The following is a 22248-nucleotide window of genomic DNA, read 5'->3' on the forward strand; positions in this document are numbered from 1 at the left end:
ATTACCAAAAATGTGTATCATAAGTCAACAAGATCTTCTAGGGAAGTAACCTGAGTGTTGCTGAGTATGTTGTTTTGGGTGGCCTCAGAAATAGTATTTTCAGGAATGGAAGCAGTTGATTGCTGAACAACATTCCTATTACTAACTACAGTAGTGTGTGGAACAGTCTGTTGCATGCTGGTTTGGCCCAACACATTGCCTGTTGTTGAGTACACCTGTGGGTCTACATGGGTAAGTTGGTATTGTGTGTGTGTATGTTGTTGACCTTGAGGATAGTTGACTGATGTTTGTAAGTGTGGTGTAGGTAACATAGTTGAGATTGGATAATGAGGCATCATGAATGATTGTGGGTATGTTGAACCAGGAAACATGTTAGGTAAACCACCAATATTTGTGGGTTGAGTAAAGTAACTAGTACATGGAGTGGGTTGTAAATTAATATAGTTTATGGGTTGCTGTGAGGTAGCACTTTGTACAGTGCTTAAGGCGCCAGTATTGGTTGCAACATACCCTTGCCTAATTGGTGTTGGGAATACCGTACTTGAAGCAATAGAAGGTTGACCAGATTGTTGTAATACTGGATTAGTGACAACTACTGTTGCCATTGTTGTTTGTGTTGCAATGGTATTTGGATTGTCTGTTGTGTTTGGGACTGTATGTTGTTGCATAATGGTACGCCAATTTTCTATGGCCTCATACACTCTCACTGGTTCCTGTTCTGCCTGACTAGCTGACAGTAGGGTAAGCATAGCAGCTCGTACACGTTCCTGCCTATCGGATGGAATTTTGGTTAAGCTAGTAGATAAAGACCGACAAAAACGCTCGGCATCTGTTTCTGGAATTAAAGTGTTCATTATGTGAATAATGCGTGTGTCAATTATTTCCGGTAAGGATCTCATTTCCTCAGGTCTGCGGATTCTTCTTGCACGGAGAGGTTGTGGTGCAAAACGTGGAAGTACATTTGTTTGTGTTGATTGTGTTGCTGGTGTTGTTGTTTGTTGTGTGGATGAGCCTTGGGTGTTGGTTTGTGCACTCTCTGTCCCACCCTCATGTGAATCAGTTGCTGCTGCTGCATCTTGTTGGATCTCTTGATTTTCACTGTCTTCTCTGCCAGGTTCTTGTTCTGATGCTGAGGTGGCTGTAGCAGAGGGACCAGCTGTTGGTTGTTCATCAGAATCGTCGAGATTATCCTCCGTTCTATAATCAAATAGATAACATATTACAATCTTAACATTTATATTTTTAAAAATAACTTCTGAAAAAAAAGTGATTAATATTAAAAAATATTGTTTAGAACCAAATAAACATTTTAAAAAAAAAACTTACTGTGTTACTTCTAAGATGGGTGCTAGGAAGCTTATTTGTTCATAATAAACATATCTGCGTTTGCGGCCTTGGCTGGATGAGGATGGTATAGGGTTGTACTCCCTTCGGTACTGATCACGTGCTGAACGCCAACGTCTTTTGACCAAGTCAACTGTTGAATATAACAAAATATGTCACTTGCAACATTCAGCATTATTGTGCACACATTAATGACAATAATGTTTGTTAAATGTAATATACAATTATAAAAAATGAAGGTGGCCAAATACATTAGAGGAAAAATAAAAGTTTTATATATTGTTCACTTAAAAACATTTTGCTATATTCACACATAACAAAATAATATTTCTCAGAAATAAACTTTGAAGTAATTGTGATATAGATATTAAAAAGGTATGTTTTTTTATTTGCAATATAATTAATTGAAAAAAAAGAGAAATATTATTTTATTATTTTATGACATGATATAGAAATGTTATTTTACAAAAATTTTGACCAAATTTAAAAAAAAAAATTAGAAATTGGTTTTAAAAAAATATTGAATCACAACACATGGAATTGAAAATCACATGACAGTTTTATCTGTTAAATAATTAACTTCATGAAGAATTAAGAATCATATTACAAATTAAAGTTTACTTTGAATTATTGAACTTTGGAAATGTTAGGTAACCTTTTATAAAATTTAACATTAACTGAATAAATAGATTAATACATATAACAATTCTTCATAAAGTTAATTTTAAGTAAAAACAACATTACAATAACAAAACATTCACAGTTTGAAATAATTTAAAAAAAAAAAAAACAACACAAAAACAAAGATAAAAATAATATAGAAACTTACCATATTTTGCACGCTTTGAAGGCGAACATCTATCCCATGCATTATTGGGGTACACTTCCTCAGCAACTTGAAGCCAATGGCGGTCAACTGTCAGTCTGTCATGGTAACCATCAACACGTGTATCCCATAATGGTGGGTGAGTCTCGACAGCTGTTATCAGTTTCTCCGTGTCCACCCGTGGAGCCATTATTATATTTTGAAGCAGAAATTGTGCTCAAAATAGGTCTTTCACTACACAGAAATACAACTGCTTGCTTGCACACTCCTTCTGCAAATGCCAAGTAAGTTTTGTGCAAAACAAATATGTTAGCTACGCCACCTGAAAGTATTTGAAATTGTAACAATCTTCAAATTTAAAACACGGACACGGACCACACGGATAGCATACGGAGGCCATCCGTATCACGTACGTGTCAACACGGACCCATAGGATTTAATGGATCCGTGAGGACGTTATGCCGGTGAAAAACGGACATGTCAGCGCTTTTTCGGCACGGTCAAACGTAGGCACGGAACGGACACACGCTCCGTGCCAAAACACTGACGTGAGGCTATTTAGATTAAAATGACTGTGTCAACATAAGCACGTGTCTCCGGTACGTGTAAAAAATGCCAAACACGTACCGGAGGCACGGATGTGTGGCACTAGCCTGAGACAGTTGCGGGCTGCTATGTTTAGGTTGCAAAGGGCCCCTCCAACCCTGATAATACCAGCCCCTACCGGTCTGCTTTACCTTGACTGGTTAGCAAAGATAAGACAGAGCCCACACTGTTTTTTTAAATGATTTATTTAAATAGTTAAAAAAAAACATAGTGGGATCCCCTCTATGTTTGATAACCAGCCAATGTGAACCAGACCACTGGGGGTTGGATGCCGTAGCTGTTTGTTTTACCCTGCACTTATCAAAAATAGTGTTGGAGCCCACATCATTTTTTTAAAATTATTTATTTATTTTTACACTAATACAGCTGACTGACCGCAACCAATCACAGACAGCGGCACAGACGATGGGCAGCAGGGGGAGAGTATAGCAGTCTGACTGCAACCAATCAGAGACGCTTGCACAGAGTGTGGGTGGGGGAAAGAGGGAATATTCATGCAGTTTAATGAGTGGGCCAGAAAAGAGTCTGACTGCTGTCTTATCTTTAAGGAATAAGCTGAAAAATAAGGAGCGCTGATAGTGTAATACCAACAGATCAGTGAGGTAGATCAGGAAAAATACACTCACCTGAAATGGTTGTGATAGTCACAACCACTGAGAGAGCATAGGATGATGGCATCTGCTGCAGCCCCACGTGGATGTGCATACAAATCAGAGTGAAAAGGGGGTTAATGCCGCGCATCAGCCAAAATGAAGATGTAGCACGTTGATGTTATAAACGTATTCTTTTATTCCATCGGTCTACGCGTTTCGAGGATATACCTAGAAACGCGTAGACCGATGGAATAAAAGAATACGTTTATAACATCAACGTGCTACATCTTTATTTTGGCTGATGCGCGGCATTAACCCCCTTATCTTTAAGGAAGCATGGAATATATAATTGTCCTGCTCCTACCCCCAGTTTTCTTCCTTTTACAACCCCCTAGCCCTTACTATGACTATTTTACAGACATTTTACAGCACAGAGGTTTGAGTCCCTATTGATTTGTATGGGGTTCGTTGTCTGAGGTCAAATTTGGGATAAGTCCAGTTCCCAAACCCACCAAACCCGAACATCCATGTTTCCGCTCATTACTAGTTCTAATTGATGATTACTGAACATAGCCTAATAAGGGGAATGTAAGATATTTGTAGACTGCTACATCTAAGCTGTAAAAATTTCTTCACGTACATATACTTTATGCTATGTGAAATAATTTGGACGTTATTATTTTTTTTTCCACTGAAATTAAATGTATTGGTTAAACTTCCTAGTTGCTTAATTTGCTTCTAAATGATTGCGGGGAACTAATTGAACTCAAATTTGTAGTCTGTGGTTTCAGTATCAATGTTCAGCATATTGCAAATCAATTAGATTTACTGAGAATCAGCTACTTTATGGCGCATGATTAACAAACTTGACCAAGCCAATTAGATTTTTAGTGAGAATTTGAAGCACTGTATAAACAACTATTGTAATCAGAATAATTGAGGTTGAATGATAATTTTTCTGCAGAATTAAATGAGAATTAGTGACTAAAGAATTACAGTTCAAGAAAAATTACAGCTGAGCTGAATAATTGCCAAATTCAATATAAAAATGTACAGAGACCTTTCATAATGCTTAGGGTCTATGCATAATAATCAGGGATATACAAGGTGGCCATAAAATAACCTAAGCCATGTGTTTTAAACCGTGTGCAGACTGACACAGTGGACAGAAATGGCTGAAAATTTGTATGTATGCTATTTAAGGCCTGTGCCACACTTACGTGATAAAACGTAACGTTTTTGTCACGTACGTGTTAGAGGGGTGGTTTGCTCGCCGTGTGCCGTGTTTATGGCACGCACGTGTTCTTTGTGTGTTATACGTAATAATACACTGAGAATGGAAAGCTCCGTCTTACCTGCATCATCCGGCGCTGTCTGTGGTGCTGAATAACAACGTCCTGCCAAAGCCATGCCCCGCTGACACTGTTTCTGGCCCCCAGTGTAGATGAAGCATTGTTCAAATTCACTGGGGGACGGATGCAGGGGACAGCCGCGGCGGAGACTGTAGGTATGGTGGAGGTGAGTATGTGTTTTTATTATTTTTACACTGACACGTGTCTTTCTCTGGCATGTGTCACATGGGCCCGCATCCACACTACATCCGTGTGGTACGGGTGCGGGCCGTGTGACACCCGTACTGCCAGAGCAACACGAACATGTCTGCGTTTTTAAAAAACGGACACACGTAAGTACGGAATGGACACATGTTCCGTTCCAGAATACTTACGTGTGTCCAAAACAATAACAATACATAGGGCCACGTGGGCCTGTGTCTCCAGTACGTGAAAAAAAAGGCACACACGTACAAGGCAAGTGAGTGTGGCAGAGGCCTAAGGCATGGGGAAATGGAAGGCACCTTTAAGAAAATGTTATACCAAAATTCCCCACCAGTTGAAAAAGTGGCGCTGTACAATGAACGAGTGGCTCAAAAACCATGTGCCGATAATTGAAGGTGTGGAGATGTCCCAATTGTTCCGCAGACTAGCATAACTGATCAATATGGCCACCATCATGCATGGTGATCATGTTCATCCTATGCAGAACATGCTCGACGCTTGCGTGTAACATGTGTGGTGGGATGCTGCACACTTTCAAAAGAATGCGGTCTTTGAGGTCAGTCAGGGTGTTGACATTTCCCCGATAAACATGCTGTTTCAAGTGTCCCCACAACCAGAAATCACAGGGATTGAGATGGCTATGAATTAGGGAAGGAGTGGCTCAAAATCCTGTCATCTGGAAAATGTGTACTCAGGACATTCTTCACACATTTTGTGATGTAAGGAGGTGATCCATCATGCATGAAGGTGGTCGTCTGAAGACACTGCCGCTGTTGGAGTTGCTGAACAACTGTTGTTTCCAGCATTGTCTGGTATCTCGCTGCTGTCACGGAACAGGTAGCAACCCCAGTTGACCTCATTTCTTTGTAAAAGAACGGTCCAAGGATGAATGATGAGGTGAAGCCACACCAAATGGTTACCTTTGGCGAATGCAGCAGAAACCCCTCGACCGCATGCGGATTTTCGGTAGCCCATATGCGACAGTTTTGTGTATTCACCTTTCCATTCAGGTAAAAATGCGCTTTATCGCATCACAAAAAATTTCATGGCCAATTGACATCTACTTCCACTCTCACCAGAAAATGAACGCAAATGTCATGCGGGTATCATTGGAAGAAGTTGTTGATGCTAGCTAATTTTATATGGGTATGCCCGCAAAACCTTTCAGAGAACTTTTCACACTGCGCTGTATAGGAGCCCCAATTGCTTGGAAACACTGCGTGCAATGCGGTTCCCAGCTGGGTTGTTCATGCCCTGTTCCACGATGGCAGTGGCAATGTCCTTCACAACCTCTCTGCTTACCGGTCATCGCCCGTGCCCTAGCTAAACACTCAGTAACCCTGTTGCCTCAAAATATGTCATCATCTGTCTCAGTGAATTGACAGCCATTGGACCACTACATGTGTGATGGTCTTTCAAACAACGCAAGGTTCTCAGTGCAGCTGTAGCATTCCTGACATTTTTATAAAACAACTGCACTAACAGCGCACTATCTGGCAAAGAGAAAGGCATCTTGTAGACTGAGTTGCAAAGCACGCTCACTGTACAGCGCCACTTTTTTACCTGTTGGGGAGTTTTGGAATAAGTCCATCAGTTATTAGATACAGTGCCTACAAGTAGTATTCAACCCCCTGCAGATTTAGCAGGTTTGATAAGATGCAAATAGGTTAGAGCCTGCAAACTTCAAACAAGAGCAGGATTTATTAACAGATGCATAAATCTTACAAACCAACAAGTTATGTTGCTCAGTTAAATTTTAATAAATTTTCAACATAAAAGTGTGGGTCAATTATATTCAACCCCTAGGTTTAATATTTTGTGGAATAACCCTTGTTTGCAATTACAGCTAATAATCATCTTTTATAAGACCTGATCAGGCCGGCACAGGTCTCTGAAGTTATCTTGGCCCAATCCTCCATGCAGATCTTCTCCAAGTTATCTAGGTTCTTTGGGTGTCTCATGTGGACTTTAATCTTGAGCTCCTTCCACAAGTTTTCAATTGGGTTAAGGTCAGGAGACTGACTAGGCCACTGCAACACCTTGATTTTTTCCCTCTTAAACCAGGCTTTGGTTTTCTTGGCTGTGTGCTTTGGGTCGTTGTCTTGTTGGAAGATGAAATGACGACCCATCTTAAGATCCTTGATGGAGGAGCGGAGGTTCTTGGCCAAAATCTCCAGGTAGGCCGTGCTATCCATCTTCCCATGGATGCGGACCAGATGGCCAGGCCCCTTGGCTGAGAAACAGCCCCACAGCATGATGCTGCCACCACCATGCTTGACTGTAGGGATGGTATTCTTGGGGTCGTATGCAGTGCCATCCAGTCTCCAAACGTCACGTGTGTGGTTGGCACCAAAGATCTCGATCTTGGTCTCATCAGACCAGAGAACCTTGAACCAGTCTGTCTCAGAGTCCTCCAAGTGATCATGAGCAAACTGTAGACGAGCCTTGACATGACGCTTTGAAAGTAAAGGTACCTTACGGGCTCGTCTGGAACGGAGACCATTGCGGTGGAGTACGTTACTTATGGTATTGACTGAAACCAATGTCCCCACTGCCATGAGATCTTCCCGGAGCTCCTTCCTTGTTGTCCTTGGGTTAGCCTTGACTCTTCGGACAAGCCTGGCATCGGCACGGGTGGAAACTTTCAAAGGCTGTCCAGGCCATGGAAGGCTAACAGTAGTTCCATAAGCCTTCCACTTCCGAATGATGCTACCAACAGTGGAGACAGGTAGGCCCAACTCCTTGGAAAGAGTTTTGTACCCCTTGCCAGCCTCGTGACCCTCCATGATCTTGTCTCTGATGGCCTTGGAATGTTCCTTTGTCTTTCCCATGTTGACCAAGTATGAGTACTGTTCACAAGTTTGGGGAGGGTCTTAATTAGTCAGAAAAGGCTGGAAAAAGAGATAATTAATCCAAACATGTGAAGCTCAATGTTCTTTGTGCCTGAAATACTTCTTAATACTTTAGGGGAACCAAACAGAATTCTTGTGGTTTGAGGGGTTGAATAATAAATGACCCTCTGAATAAACTTTTCACAACTTAAAAAAAAAATAAAAAAAGAAATAACATTCTTTTTTGCTGCAGTGCATTTCACACTTCCAGGCTGATCTACAGTCCAAATGTCACAATGCCAAGTAAATTCCGAATGTGTAAACCTGCTAAATCTGCAGGGGGTTGAATACTACTTGTAGGCACTGTATATGAAACTGAAATAGCTGTTGCAAAAACCCAAATTGTTATAAAGAAAGAAGGTTAACATTAATAGGGGTGCCCAAACTTTTTCATATGACTGTATATATATGAATATTTGTATATATATATATATATATATATATATATATATATATATATATATATATATTTCTATATATATATAGATATATACACACACACATGTATACTGTATATATCACTCCCCAGCTCCACAATAACCCTAGAAAAATACTAGCTGAGACCACCAGTCATTTACACAGGTGGATTGGACACCCATTACAGTTAGCAACTGGCTTTGGGGTTGGGGTTCATAGAGCAAGAGGAGCTAGGTGATTCAATTTTATACAATTAATTCATATAATATGTAGTGCTTACAAAAATATACAAAAGATGTTTCAAAACAATACTGTATATTCACTTACATAACAAACCTGGAAAATGGAATTGGCTGATATATGGAGGGAGGTACTCCTTAAGAAAATGGACATAATCTAGACCACACTGCAATCTACCATGACTCACAAAGGACCAAAATATTGTATTTTTACTTTTATTAACACAAATTTCCTCCCCTTGGTGACCTCATGTGTGGGCGGTTGGTGAGATGTGCTTTAGTTTCTAGAAAATCATGAAATCTGGAGGTCCAAGGCAGGAGATATTACCAACTTCTTTCCTATCATGATTTTATCTTCTCATAGATAGCAAACATGATATAGATATTGTCACTTATCTGCCTGATTTTAATTTGATGGTCCAAGACCTGTCTTACAGTTGTGAAAAAATATGAATGTTCTTTCTTTGGAAAACCCAAAGCTAATATATATATATATATATATATATATATATATATATATATATATATATATATATATATACAGTTAGGTCCAGAAATATGTTAGGTCCAGAAATATTTGGACAGTGACACAAGTTTTGTTATTTTAGCTGTTTACAAAAACATGTTCAGAGATACAATTATATATATAATATGGGCTGAAAGTGCACACTCCCAGCTGCAATATGAGAGTTTTCACATCCAAATCGGAGAAAGGGTTTAGGAATCATAGCTCTGTAATGCATAGCCTCCTCTTTTTCAAGGGACCAAAAGTAATTGGACAAGGGACTCTAAGGGCTGCAATTAACTCTGAAGGCGTCTCCCTCGTTAACCTGTAATCAATGAAGTAGTTAAAAGGTCTGGGGTTGATTACAGGTGTGTGGTTTTGCATTTGGAAGCTGTTGCTGTGACCAGACAACATGCGGTCTAAAGAACTCTCAATTGAGGTGAAGCAGAACATCCTGAGGCTGAAAAAAAAGAAAAAATCCATCAGAGAGATAGCAGACATGCTTGGAGTAGCAAAATCAACAGTCGGGTACATTCTGAGAAAAAAGGAATTGACTGGTGAGCTTGGGAACTCAAAAAGGCCTGGGCGTCCACGGATGACAACAGTGGTGGATGATCGCCGCATACTTTCTTTGGTGAAGAAGAACCCGTTCACAACATCAACTGAAGTCCAGAACACTCTCAGTGAAGTAGGTGTATCTGTCTCTAAGTCAACAGTAAAGAGAAGACTCCATGAAAGTAAATACAAAGGGTTCACATCTAGATGCAAACCATTCATCAATTCCAAAAATAGACAGGCCAGAGTTAAATTTGCTGAAAAACACCTCATGAAGCCAGCTCAGTTCTGGAAAAGTATTCTATGGACAGATGAGGCAAAGATCAACCTGTACCAGAATGATGGGAAGAAAAAAGTTTGGAGAAGAAAGGGAACGGCACATGATCCAAGGCACACCACATCCTCTGTAAAACATGGTGGAGGCAACGTGATGGCATGGGCATGCATGGCTTTCAATGGCACTGGGTCACTTGTGTTTATTGATGACATAACAGCAGACAAGAGTAGCCGGATGAATTCTGAAGTGTACCGGGATATACTTTCAGCCCAGATTCAGCCAAATGCCGCAAAGTTGATCGGACGGCGCTTCATAGTACAAATGGACAATGACCCCAAGCATACAGCCAAAGCTACCCAGGAGTTCATGAGTGCAAAAAAGTGCAACATTCTGCAATGGCCAAATCAATCACCAGATCTTAACCCAATTGAGCATGCATTTCACTTGCTCAAATCCAGACTTAAGACGGAAAGACCCACAAACAAGCAAGACCTGAAGGCTGCGGCTGTAAAGGCCTGGCAAAGCATTAAGAAGGAGGAAACCCAGCGTTTGGTGATGTCCATGGGTTCCAGACTTAAGGCAGTGATTGCCTCCAAAGGATTCGCAACAAAATATTGAAAATAAAAATATTTTGTTTGGGTTTGGTTTATTTGTCCAATTACTTTTGACCTCCTAAAATGTGGAGTGTTTGTAAAGAAATGTGTACAATTCCTACAATTTCTATCAGATATTTTTGTTCAAACCTTCATATTAAACGTTACAATCTGCACTTGAATTCTGTTGTAGAGGTTTCATTTCAAATCCAATGTGGTGGCATGCAGAGCCCAACTCGCGAAAATTGTGTCACTGTCCAAATATTTCTGGACCTAACTGTATATTGCTCATTAATATCCAATTGCTACAATCCCCAATATTTATAATTTTCCACCGGTGAAAAAAAAATTGACAAGATCTTTTGAAGTGAACACCCTGGTTCCTGTTCAAGGCTATTACTCCACCCTTAAATATACACGTACAGGCTTCATGTCTTGCACTGGTGCATCTGCTAGATAGCAATTACCTGTCCACATCTTCTTCAAAGAAGTTTGAGGTGTGAGCTCTCCAAAATGGAGAAAAACAGCACTCGATGGTCGCAATGATATATACATATATTGTACTTGTGAAATTTAAACCCTTAAGATCTGATCCAATTTGCACGTTAGTGACCGAGTTTCATTTTTCAAATCTGACCACTGTCACTTTATGTGGTAAAACCTTTAGAATGCTTCAACACATCAGAATGATTCTGAAATCATTTTTCTTGACATGTTGCACTTCATTTTAGTGATAAATTTTTGTTGATATTATTTGTGTTTAAGAAGAAAATTGAACATTTTGCAACAAAAATTTAAAATTTCACAATTTTCAAAATTTTTATTCCCATTCCCTTAAACCAGATTATTCTACCACACACAAAAAATATAATAAATAACATTTGCCATATGTCTACTTTAGATTACCATCATTTTTGAAACAATTTTTTGTTAGGAAGTTAGAACGGTTAAAAATTTATCAGAAATTTCTCATTTTACACCCAAAATATACAAAACCATTTCTTTTAGGGACCACATCACATTAGAAGTGAATTTGAGAGATCTATATGAATCCAAAATACCCCAAAGTGACCCCATTCTAAAATCTGCACCCCTCAAAACTGTGGAAACCACATTAAAGAAGGTTAATAACTATTTAGATGCTTCACAGGAAATAAAGCAATGTGGAATGAAAAATCAAAATTTGTTATTTTGGCCCCACATTTTCCATTTTCACAAGGATAACAGGAGAAAATACACTATATAATTTGTTGTGCAATATCTCTTGAGTATACTGATACCCAAAATGTAGGTGAAAGTGTGGTGCCCCTGACCCGGTCAAGCACCACTGAGTACTGCACCCATGCTGGGACAGTACTTCCAGGTAATTCTAAGGGCCAGAATGAGGTGTGTAAGCACGGACACATAGCAATCAGTTTCCCCACACCAGTAGATGGGACCCTTGGGCAGACTCCGGGAGGGGGGCTGGCCTTCAAATCTTGTCAAGGGGTGTAGCGGAGGGGCTGAGAGCTAGAGTGCAGAGGTTGTCAGGAGGAGAAGGAGAGAACCAGTCTGGTAGTGGTGAGCGGGAGTCGCGAGATAGATGTGCACGCGGCCACTAGTCAGACCCTGCGCACGAGGTAGTAGCCATTAGCGGGGGAGAACGGTCACAGAGTCAGTCAGAGTAGCCAGACAGACAGTCAGTCAGTCGAGTACGGAGCTGCCGATGACTAGGCACGTACGGGTGACAGGTCCCTAGAGCAGACTCCAGTCTAATGAACTGCTAAACCTGCCGGTGAGGGGAACTACAAGTAACTCACCAACCACACAGATTCCGAGCCTCAGCAGCAACGCAGGGACCGATAAGGGGACAGAGCCAGGAGCCATCTCACTTGGTCCACGCTGCCGGCAAACGGGCCAAACACAGGGGAGAAAAGGCAGTAGCGACTCCCTGGATAGACCTCTACGGTACTTCATGTCAGGGGGTTATCCGAAAACAGAGTCCTAGGAAGGCAAGTTAACAGGTTACCCTCAGACTGGCCCGAAGGAGACCTGGTCCTACCTGGTTTATCACAACTACGCTCTTGTCAGCTCACCATAACAACTGAAGTGAGTAAAAACCTGGTAAAAAGACTTTTGGAATCAGCTTGTATTATTGCGAGATCCACTATTCTGCTCACCCGAGCCCATTGGGCCTCCCTCACTCACGGGAGGCTACATCATCTGGCTACAGACCCCACCAGCCCCAGATGCTTGTAATACCTGCAGCGGCGGTCATCCACATCCCTGACCGCAAGCCGTGAGTGGCGTTAAGACCTATACAACCTACAGTACCTGTTTGCCAAATTGTACAAGTCCTGTGGCGTCCCCGAACAGGATCATCACCCCTGGGGTGTCACAAAAGCTACTATTTAGGCGCATGGCAGGGCTCGGGAGGGAAGGAGCACATTTGACTTTTGGAATGCAATATTGGCTGGAATAGATAGTGAATGCCATGTCAAGTTTGCTGAGCTCCTGATATGCCTAAAAATTGCAAATCCCCAACAATTAACTCCATTTTGGAAGCTTGATACCTCAAGGGAGTGGGGAGCTTTTTTAACCCATTGGTGCTTCACAAATGTTTATATTAGACCTTAAAAATGAATGAAATATTCCAAAAATTATGCTGAAGGTCCAAATTTTTCATTTTCTCAAGGCTAACTGGAAAAAATGGACTACAAAATTTATTACAAAATTTCTCTCGAGTATTACAATACCCCATAGGTGAACAGAACCTTCTTTTCAGGCACAGTACAAAGTCCAGAAAGGAAGGAGGGTCATATCGGAGTGCAGATTTGGCTGGAATGGCTTGCGGGTGCCATGTCATGGTGACAAAGTTTCTGAGGTGTCACAACAGCAGGATTCCCCCATAAGTGACCGCATTTTAAAAACAGCTCTTAATGAAATCATCTAGTGGTGCAGTGAGGATATTTACACATACTGTATGTTTCACCATTGGACAATGAAGAAAAAATAATTACATTTATACCACTAAAATGTTGTTTAGCCACATATTTTACATTTTCACAAGGGGAAATAGATATAAATGACTGAAAAATTGTTACACAACTTCTCGTGAATGTGATAATACCTCAGATGTGATTGCAGTACTTTTTGGCCACACGTCAAGACTCAGGGGGGAAGGAGCGCTATTTGACTTTTAGAGTGCAGAATTTCCTAGAATAGTTTTGCAGACTCAATATACAGAACCCCTAATTGCCAGAATAATGGCAACCTGCCTCAAGTGACCCAGTTTGGAAATTACACCATTCTGGAAACTCATCCACGGATGTAGTAATGATTTTGACTCCATGGGTAGTTTCCAGAAAAAAGCAGCAATGGATGTTGTACAGTGAAAATTATTATCTGCCATTGTAATGCCTTTACATTGTGCCCAGCTTGAGCTTCTGGAGACCTTCACCCTGTAAATTACGTGGGCTCTTCTCACTACAGTAACATCAAACGTGTGGACGCTAACTGCAGTTTAGGCAGACTCTGGGATCTTAAGGGAGGGGGGCATTTGGATTTTGGAGGGCAGTTTTTGGTGCATTCCATTTGGAAGGGAGCCATAGCAGTTTTTAAGAGTCTACATGCTTTCAGTAATATGGAAGCCACATCTATAACTGTTAACAGATGACTGACCTGAGTGGGGACTTGTTTTTTTGTGGGTTAAGTAGAAGCTTTTATTGGTGGCATTTTGGGGTACAGAACATTTTGGATCTGTTCACATTTATCCTCTGCTCTACATTCCTCAATGTGATGAATGTGATTTTTTGGGCCTGAAGAAGGAGAATAATCTCTGAAATGCTTAGATGAATAAAGATCATAATTCCTATCTATTTGGTCTTGGATTTTCTTCCACGGCAGCTCGGCATTTAACCCTTTTTTGTTATCTGTACCTATCAATGGACATGTATTGCAATATATGAGACCATTTAAATCACACAGGCAGAATGTCTATTAGACCCTACCTATTGCTGGGTTCAACAGGCCACCATATTTGACACACTAGGAGGTCATTGTTTGACCTTCAAGTGCCATGACAATCACCGGCTCCCTGTGATTTTGTCATGGTGGTGATGATTGAGGTGCCAGAGGGAGACCCCTCACTCCTACAACATTCCAAATGCCACAATTGCTATCGATCGTGGCATCTGGAGGGTTAATCAACCAGGTGCGGTGCTGGTACCAGTCCTGGCTATTACCGCAGGATTTCGGCTGTCAGCCAGCCGAACTCCAGCAGTGATCATACAGGGAGTTGATGATATTTCAGCACCTACCACACGATCATGCTGTGATTGGATAGTCAATCATAAAGAAGGGACCACTGAAATGGGTTCCAGCTGTGAGTGACCGCTATCGGCACGGAGTTATCACTATATGTTTTCACATTATAATGATCCAAAGTGAAAACATGAAAGCAAAACTTAGAACAAATCATTCCTAAACAATTAATTTTCCAGCATATTTATGAGATTGATTTAATCATCTTCACAGTTTGACTTTTTCCACTTTAAAATGTGAATTGATGCATAGAGATACATTCATAATTATTTTGTAAAATATTATGGCAACAAGATGTGGCTTAAGATTTTGCATAATTCCAATTTAATCATTATGGGACTTCTGAAATATTCCAAATTATTTAAATCTACAAATACATTTAGATGCATACATTCCAAAACTTTTGAAGCTTGAAATATTATGAACTATTTTTTTGTCTTTTGTTTGAAAAGGGAATCATTAGATGCATGGGCACCAGAGTGCAAAACCTTCCTATCCATTGGATCATGCCGTAATTTAATTTAGAAAATTCACTAAATCCATAGACTGGAATATGAAAATTATAAAGAGGGTGTCATGGAAATATTATTATTTGTTCTGGTAAAATGCCTTAACATATCATAACATCCTTGGTAAGTTTAGTACTATGCAAAAAATGGTCTCACTTCCATCTTTGTTTTGGATTAGATTTTCATCTCTCTTGGTCATTGTGTTAGTTTTTAACAGTGTTTTATTGGTGATTTTCTTGTAAAAAAAAAAAATATAAAAACAATAAATAAGAAATCTTCTCTTATGCAATGCAATGTTAAAAATGGACAGAACTTGGAGTGCACGTAGATGTGTTTTTTTGTTATATAATACTGATATTTCTTGCATGCATAGGAAAAAAAATTTCAATATGATATTGAAGAATATTTTATTTTCATATTCTGCAAAAGGAGTCAACCAAAATGCCAATGTTTCAGCTCACATTTGAGCCTTTTTCAAGGCATATATATATATATATATATATACATACATATATACATATATATATACAGTTAGGTCCAGAAATATTTGGACAGTGACACAAGTTTTGTTATTTTAGCTGTTTACAAAAACATGTTCAGAAATACAATTATATATATATATATATATATAATATGGGCTGAAAGTGCACACTCCCAGCTGCAATATGAGAGTTTTCACATCTAAATCGGAGAAAGGGTTTAGGAATCATAGCTCTGTAATGCATAGCCTCCTCTTTTTCAAGGGACCAAAAGTAATTGGACAAGGGACTCTAAGGGCTGCAGTTAACTCTGAAGGCGTCTCCCTCGTTAACCTGTAATCAATTAAGTAGTTAAAAGGTCTGGGGTTGATTACAGGTGTGTGGTTTTGCATTTGGAAGCTGTTGCTGTGACCAGACAACATGCGGTCTAAGGAACTCTCAATTGAGGTGAAGCAGAACATCCTGAGGCTGAAAAAAAGAAAAAATCCATCAGAGAGATAGCAAACATGCTTGGAGTAGCAAAATCAACAGTCGGGTACATTCTGAGAAAAAAGGAATTGACTGGTGAGCTTGGGAACTCAAAAAGGCCTGAGCGTCCACGGATGACAACAGTGGTGGATGATCGCCTCATACTTTCTTTGGTGAAGAAGAACCCGTTCACAACATCAACTGAAGTCCAGAACACTTTCAGTGAAGTAGGTGTATCTGTCTCTAAGTCAACTGTAAAGAGAAGACTCCATGAAAGTAAATACAAAGGGTTCACATCTAGATGCAAACCATTCATCAATTCCAAAAATAGACAGGCCAGAGTTAAATTTGCATTAAAACACCTCATGAAGCCAGCTCAGTTCTGGAAAAGTATTCTATGGACAGATGAGACAAAGATCAACCTGTACCAGAATGATGGGAAGAAAAAAGTTTGGAGAAGAAAGGGAACGGCACATGATCCAAGGCACACCACATCCTCTGTAAAACATGGTGGAGGCAACGTGATGGCATAGGCATGCACGGCTTTCAATGGCACTGGGTCACTTGTGTTTATTGATGACATAACAGCAGACAAGAGTAGCCGGATGAACTCTGAAGTGTACGGGATATACTTTCAGCCCAGATTCAGCCAAATGCCGCAAAGTTGATCGGACGGCGCTTCATAGCACAGATGGACAATGACCCCAAGCATACAGCCAAAGCTACCCAGGAGTTCATGAGTGCAACAAAGTGGAACATTCTGCAATGGCCAAATCAATCACCAGATCTTAACCCAATTGAGCATGCATTTCACTTGCTCAAATCCAGACTTAAGACGGAAAGACCCACAAACAAGCAAGACCTGAAGGCTGCGGCTGTAAAGGCCTGGCAAAGCATTAAGAAGGAGGAAACCCAGCGTTTGGTGATGTCCATGGGTTCCAGACTTAAGGCAGTGATTGCCTCCAAAGGATTCGCAACAAAATATTGAAAATAAAAATATTTTGTTTGGGTTTGGTTTATTTGTCCAATTACTTTTGACCTCCTAAAATGTGGAGTGTTTGTAAAGAAATGTGTACAATTCCTACAATTTCTATCAGATATTTTTGTTCAAACCTTCAAATTAAACATTACAATCTGCACTTGAATTCTGTTGTAGAGGTTTCATTTCAAATCCAATGTGGGGGCATGCAGAGCCCAACTCGCGAAAATTGTGTCACTGTCCAAATATTTCTGGACCTAACTGTATATATATATATATATATATATATATATATATATATATATATATATATATATAAAAAGGCAGATAAGCGCAAATATAGGTGCTTTGCAGAATATGGGCTTAAGATAGCAGATACCAAAGGATGGAATGAGGCAGGGGTAAGTCATAGGAGACCAGGGTGAATGGGTGATGCCAGTGCCTAGAACGACAGCAGGCTGGGTGCAAATGGAACTGTGTCCGGTGAGCTGGCTGTCTGGTGGCAAGGTGGTTGCGCTTATATGCCTTTTGCTATATCTGCCTTGAAAAAAGCTCAAATGTGAGCCGAAACGTTGGCATTTTGTTTGACTCCTTTTGCAGAATATGAAAATAAAATATTCTTCAATATATTCTAATATTTTTTCCTATGCATGCCAAAAATATCAGTATTATGTTATGCATTTTTTCTGAGCACCAACATATTACATGGTTGTAGCACAGCTTCTCCCTTCATACAATGTGTTTTTTATAGACCCATATATCTGTATGGGTAATTTTGCGTTGTGACATGTTTCCGTGATTTTTTTTCTGGACACACAGTAAACATGGAGATGTGAAAAGCTCCATAGATTATAATAGGTAAATGTCCTATCTGAAAAGAAAACATAACTAGAGATCGAGGTCGGTTCGCCGAACGGAGGTCCCGTTCGAGTTCGGTTCGTCGAACGTTCGACGAACCGAACTCGAACCGCATAGGAAACAATGGCAGGCATTCACAAACACATAAAAACACCGAGAAAACACCCTCAAAGGTGTCCAAAAGGTGACAAACAACTCACAACACAACACAAACACATGGGAAAGTGACAAGAACAAATTCTCATGCGAAAACAAAAGAGCGTAACGAGGAAAAAGAGGACGAGACACAGATATAGCTGCAAAACGATTATTCCTGGCTCACTGCGTTATATATTAGGTGCTCAGAAAAACAGCAAGTCTAATAGAGAATAATTCCGGCACACTTGGAGAATATATGAAGAAGAGAAAATCTTGAAATGCTTAAATGGTTTTATTTTGTGCATAGATCAAAAAAGTGATAATAATTCATCCGTCCGACGTTTCGACCTTTTGAAGGTCTTTATCAAGGACAAGTTTATCTAATATGACAAGAACATACGCACAATTAGTGCATGAAGATATACAAAAAAACATAGCATGATTATGGCGTTCATTGTAACAACAATCTCTGATGACATCATGATAGCACATAACCAAACAAAAACATACATATGCTTATACAATCCATGTGTTGAAAACAGTAAAGATAAAAATAAAAATAAAAACCTAACAAAGGAACAAAGCTCATAAGGAGTACACTTGTTATTTGGAAATTGAGGGCAGTAATGACCCACCTATATGAACAACTGTATGGTATATGTTCAAGACTATGAAGACATCATAATGCAGTCAAGGAAATGAGCAAAGATGTGATCCTATGTAGGAGACAAAAACAAATGAATATCGTATACATGACATACAATCATGCAAATCAGAAGAGTTTAATTCTTCCACAATAACTATCTACAGGTGTGTCTTTCCCCACTTATACCTTATGCACTGAAGTAAATAGATGACCAGTAGTGGTGACCTTTTTCAGAGGGGGTGGGATATAGACAATTCTAAATGCAAGTGGATATAAATATGCGCATTAGAATGATACATGGATTGTTTTAACCATATGATTAAAGTGAAATAATGCATCCTGAAGGAAAGTAATCTACCTGGAAAAGATTGTTTCGCTGTCAAAGGTAGATACCTGAGAGCATAAGGGAAAGTCTCGTGTTTCCTTCACTGATGGTTTCTCAGTTGCCTCAGAAAAAGAGGAATATTCTGAGCAAGAGAGTCACATATACTTGCATTAACGCATAAAGTAGGGAAAAGAGACATATACAGTGACTTCTGTGTATTATACAACAAATGGTGAGAAGGCAAAAAACTACCTGAAAAATGCAGAGATAGTATACTGATACTTGCACTGAGGAATTCACAATGGCCTCAGGGTAACATCAGTGCTATGGACAAAATATATGAACATCAGGGGTTACAAGCGGGATAGGAAAACCAGTATAAGGTACATGTGGTAGGATAAAAATGTATCAATGTTACCTTAATATTGTTCCAAAAAGGTGAAAATGTATGGGATCATATAATGAAAAGGACTCCTTCTGGGGTTCTCAAGGAGACCCTATGGAAAATGTATGAATTTAAGTATTAAATAGTATATGTGAAGTAAATAATGGGCTGATATAGACACATACCTGAGGTATTAGAAGTATTAGAGACAGGGAAAGGCTAGTGAGCCATATATGGTGTCACGTATCTAGATGAAATATGGAGAATACATAAATAAGCTGTTCCATCAGGCTAATGGCTCAAGGAGGTAAATACACATACCTTGCGTTGGTGATATAGGGTATGGGCCCCAGGGAGACGTGCACTGTGCGGTGGTGGTGTGTCCTTATGTAGTGGGAGCAGTGCAGCGTCCACCATCCTGCTTCCTGGATGGTGGAACGCAGTGTGAGTCGGTGGAGCGCACGCCGCGCATGCGCAGTGCGACGCGTCGCACCGCGCATGCGCCCGGAGCGCAGCACCAGCCCAATGGGAGGAGGTGTGTCAGAGGAGGTGTGTGGGTGTGTGGAAACCAGGGATTGGCCAGTGAATCGTATCGAGAGCGCGCACATCGCCATCTAGTGGCCCAGCACGCGCGCCCAGCACGGAACACTGGCCAAAGTGGGTGACAGAGAGGTAGACATGCCAAGAGGCTGTGCCCAGCACGCACACTGCGCCCATGCACTGGCACCGTGCGCTAGCAGGGCACAAGACACAAGATAGAGGAAACAGACATGCGAAGTGTAACAATTAAGTATGTGAATGTGTGGGATCCTAATATAAAGGATAATGGTGTGCTGGCCTGTGGATTGCGCATGGCAACTGCGCTGTGTTGGGCCATTTACACCAACGCATGAGCCAGGTACAGAGCACATGTCAGTAAAAACGTACCAATAGACTACATTATACAGAGTGCACAACAACAAAGAATCTTGGTGATGGTCCCTTATAGATGAGCGTGGCTGTGGTGACACAAGATTGGTGCAAGGACGGTGAAGAGATCAAGTAGAAGGTGGAGCCTGGAACAAAGAAAAAATAATTAGGGAGAGATACATGTCACTATGTGTACTAGAATAATATTCTCACTTATCCTTATACAGGGTTTTTGACAATCATATTGTAGATGACCATTCAGAGGCTGAAAAGCAACAAGAGTCGACCAAACTCAATTAATATAGTAAATATATAAACTAACAAAAAAATTTGTTGAAGATTTCCCTAGGAGACCAGCACAGTATCATCGGTATTCAACATCATCCGGATCAGATACAGAACAGTACCCCTCACGACAGTCTCGTTTTTTAGTGCAGCGACCAAACCAAAGAGGAAAACGAGGAGGAGCAAGAGGGGCCGCGGTGGCGTCATCAACATATCACATACAAACCAGATCACAGGTACCAATTTAGTGTATAATATTTCTTCGTACAACTTGTCTGTAATTGAATCTCAGGTACTACAAAAAGGGTTATCATTCTGTCCCACTCCACCTCTCAACACATTTGGTTTAGACCAGGAGATGAGGAGGTTTTTTAGGACCTTGAGATTAAAAGCCCATTTTTGCACTGATAAAGCCACAACGGTTGTCAATACTCCGACTGAATCCGATACCATGTTTCGGTTGAAACAGTTGGACCTTAGAGTCCCGAGTTCGTTCAACCCTCCCAAGACGTATCACCCCATCGAGACGTATGTTGCTTTGGTCTCTAGAGATATTAATCACACATTAAGGACAGTGGATGAGGGTCAATTCAAGATTAAACGTAATGTCACTATAGAGGAAAGTCGTGCAATACGGGATTTAAAAAATAACCCCAATATCGTTATCAAACCGGCTGATAAGGGTGGGGCCATTGTGGTACTTAACAAGAAATATTACATTGATGAGATTTTGAGCCAATTAGGTGATACAAACACTTATGTACCTATTTCACGAGATCCAACATCCCATACACAGGGACTCATTAAACACATTATCCATACCTATTTGGCCAATAATACCATAGACCAGAAACTAGCTGATTTTCTCATCAAAGCCCACCCCATCACACCGGTGTTTTATACCTTACCCAAGGTTCACAAAAACATGAGCCATCCTCCCGGTCGCCCGATTGTCGCCTCAACAGAGTCCGTTTTATCGCCCCTTGCCATCACGGTTGAGAGAATCCTTACTCCTCTTATACCCAATATCAAGTCGTACTTAAAGGATACTTCTGACTTCTTGACACAATTACAATCCGTTGGGACGTTACCTCCTGATTGCCTTTTGGTATCCTTTGATGTCAATAGTCTTTATACTAGCATTCAACATCTTGATGGCATACAGGCAGTAAAATGGTTCTTGAATAGACATAGTACTCACTCTTCGTCACAAAACCAATTTTGCATTGATCTTCTTCAACTGGTTCTGGAAAATAATTTCTTTATGTTCCAAGACCAGTTTTATTTACAGAAACGGGGGACCGCGATGGGTTCAAATTTGGCACCCCCGTATGCTAATATTTTTATGGCACATTTTGAAGAATTACACATATACAATCATCCACTATGGTTGGAACATGTAATCACATGGAAAAGGTATATTGACGACATCTTCCTCATTTGGCGGGGTGATGTCGCTTCTTTATCACAATTTCACACTGAGATTAATTCTTTTACACAAGGTCTCACCTTTTCCATTCAATTTGATAGCCATAATATTAATTTTTTGGATACCATGGTAAT

This window comes from Anomaloglossus baeobatrachus, chromosome 7 (genome assembly GCF_048569485.1).
Source record: "Anomaloglossus baeobatrachus isolate aAnoBae1 chromosome 7, aAnoBae1.hap1, whole genome shotgun sequence".
In the NCBI taxonomy this organism is placed as follows: Eukaryota; Metazoa; Chordata; class Amphibia; order Anura; family Aromobatidae; genus Anomaloglossus; species Anomaloglossus baeobatrachus.